The sequence below is a fragment of the Sinocyclocheilus anshuiensis genome, unplaced genomic scaffold (genome assembly GCF_001515605.1).
Source record: "Sinocyclocheilus anshuiensis isolate Anshui unplaced genomic scaffold, SAMN03320099.WGS_v1.1 scaffold2048, whole genome shotgun sequence".
Classification (NCBI taxonomy): Eukaryota; Metazoa; Chordata; class Actinopteri; order Cypriniformes; family Cyprinidae; genus Sinocyclocheilus; species Sinocyclocheilus anshuiensis.
This window is the reverse complement of record NW_015555896.1, coordinates 587,883-590,801: the sequence shown is the minus strand read 5'-3', so window position 1 is coordinate 590,801 and position 2,919 is coordinate 587,883. Positions and strand designations below refer to the sequence as shown.

The 2,919-nt window shown below is 37.2% G+C and overlaps 1 pseudogene; it reads left to right on the top strand.

Annotated features, from left to right (window-relative positions):
- The first annotated feature begins 344 nt into the window (after positions 1 to 344).
- On the top strand, positions 345 to 1,636 carry LOC107675900 (mast cell protease 1-like; annotated as a pseudogene).
- The last annotated feature ends 1,283 nt before the right edge of the window (positions 1,637 to 2,919 follow it).

Below are 2,919 nucleotides of genomic sequence, written 5' to 3'. Positions count from 1 at the left end.
ATCAGTTAAGAGATAGTTATAACACAAATAAAAATTTAGGCCTACTGAGTAAAACATAAATAATGGTGTATTTAATTACATTTTTCTAGAACTTTACAGATCATTAAAACTTCACAAAAAACACAGACATATATGATCTATACTTAAAGGAATATTTGTATGTTGTGGTTTCACATAAAAGTTGATGCAGATGACAGGAACTAACACAAATAATATATTCTTACTATCAGTGTTACTGACACCACAAGCTGAGAAAAAAAAGCCTTGCAGGCAGCTCAGTGTCTCCACCCATCCTTATACTTATATAGTGTTTTGCCAGCAAGAGCTCTTTGATTGTCTTCATGATGACTAGCATCTCTATGCTCCTGCTGGCCTCTCTGCTGCCACACCTGACTCTCACTGGTGAGACTGACTATATAACAGCATATTAGCTATATTAACTGGTATGTACCGAATAAGCTGACTAATAGTTCTATCTCTCTCTCAGCTCGTGTGAATGTGGGTATAGTGAACGGCAAACAAGCAAAACCCCACTCCAGACCTTACATGGTTTCTATTCAGAATAGCTTTAAACATACCTGTGGTGGATTCCTCATCTCTGATGAGTTTGTCATGACTGCTGCACATTGCTGGAAAGGGTAAGAGTTTTGTTCAGTCGAAACTGCAATGTTGAGCTAAAACTGACAAAATGACTGCAGTGCAAGAAGACAATGTTTTGGATTACATAAATGCACATTTCTCTTTCAACAGATATCCAAATATTCTGACGGTTGTGGTTGGTGCTCATGATTTAAGGAAAAGTGAGATTTCAGACCGTGTCGAAGTGAAGTCCTACATCCCACATCCATACTACCCATTCTGTTTGCGTCAGAATGATATCATGCTTTTGAGGGTAACAACCTGTAAAACATTGTTGTTCGAAATGATCTCTGATCAGAAAACAGTGGCATAAACCTGACATAACTATGTTTGAATTTCTATTCAAATATCTTTTTTAGGAGGCAATTGTAAATAATAATAAGAAAATAAACACTGGCCTTCGGGGCTTCTGTACTAATCTCAAAAAACAGCAGTATAATCACCTACAGTTCAGTCTCATAAAAGATGATTAAATCTCTTAATAATGGTTGTGTTTTTGAATTACAGCTACAGGAAAAGGTCAAACTAAATAACAATGTAAAATGGATATCATTACCAAAGGAAGGAGATGTTAATTGAGATACTCTCTGTAGTGTTGCGGGCTGGGGAAGACTGTGGATGAATGGCCCATTGAGCAGTCGTCTAATGGAGGCAAACATGACTACAATAAACCACACAGTGTGTCAACATAAATGGGGATCCAAGTACTTGGCCTCGCAGATGATCTGTGCACATGGTCATGGAGGATCCTGCAAAGTATGTACAAATAATATACAGACTTTATGGTAATGTATGAACTGGTTTCGCTAGTGATGTGCTGATCTTTGTTTCTTAACAGGGAGATTCAGGAGGTCCTTTGGTTTGTGGAAACACTGCTGTTGGTGTGACATCTTTTGGGTCCAGTGAATGCTGCAATTCACCTAAGCTTCCTAATGTCTATACTAAGATTTCAGCATATCTTCCATGGATTCACCAAATTATTAGAAATATTAAGTGAATTAATTAAAAAATTAAGGAAGAAATTTTTTTTTTCTTGAATTCTTCTGTAAATCTCTCAATAAAAATGTCACATGGCAATCAATCTGTCGAAGTGTCCTCATTGTCACAATCATATATAAAAATGTCCAAAAAGTCCAAAGTCATTCCACATTAGTTCACTTGGTTGCCATCTTGGTTATGCTCTTTAATTTCCAGTCATGCATGTACGGCTCATATCTACTTAAATGAGGGGGAAAAATTCGAAAAACTGTGGGTAAATAATTGTTCAGTCTGGTGAAACAAAACAAAATAATAAATAAAAAACAGGTCAATCAACTGCTGTAATTTCTTAAACTCACTACTAGAGGAAAGGAATTTGTGAAAACTTGCAAAACCACAAAAATTGTTTGTAACTGTAAAAGAAGGACAATTAGCCTACTGACTTTTGTTGCATTATTCCTAATACTTTGTTGGTGAAATATGTCTTGATTAAAAAAAAAAACAAAAAAAAAATGGTATCTCAATTTATAAAAAAAAGCCAGTGTAGTAAGTTATTTCTCACATCACCTTTAATTCATTGTACGCTGCTTTCAAACATAGGCTTTAAGTAGGGTGACCAGATGTCCTCTTTTTCCCGGGACAGTCCCGTATTTCAGCTCTATTTTTAGTGTGCCGACTTATTTTGAAAAAATCATGTTTTGTCCTGTATTTCAAAATTTCTTTACGACTGGGTGATCAGAGCGAGTAGTAGAAGTGTTCTGTCACGCGAGAACAGCCTAATCAAAGGTGACTAAGCTTGTCATAGAAAATAATTGCCATCCAATCACAATTCATTATCGATTAGCATGCAGTAAATGAAGCGGAATCACGCTGAATGAACAGAAGCGCTCTCTCGGCCGCACGATCCTAGTTCTCTCAAACCAGGCATACACTGTGCGATTTTCGTCCGATTTTGAGCCAAATTGATCATATGCACGATTACTTCCTGGTTTTAGATAAGCCAGCTCAGTCATTTCCAGTCAACTGTACTGTGCCGTAAGGGGAGCGCCCTTTGCTCGGTTTCTCTACATAACCCATTCACAATTTGGAGAAAAGATTTGTTTGTCTAAGAGGGCCAAACGTCCGCATATACCGTTTCAGGAATAACAAACGCGTATGTTAAATTTATGAATGAATGAATGAATGATGTATTTATATAGCGCTTTATTGTGTATTGTTGTACACCCAAAGCACTTTACAATCATGTGGGGGTCTCTCCTCAACCACCACCAGTGTGCAGCATCCACCTGGATGATGCGACGG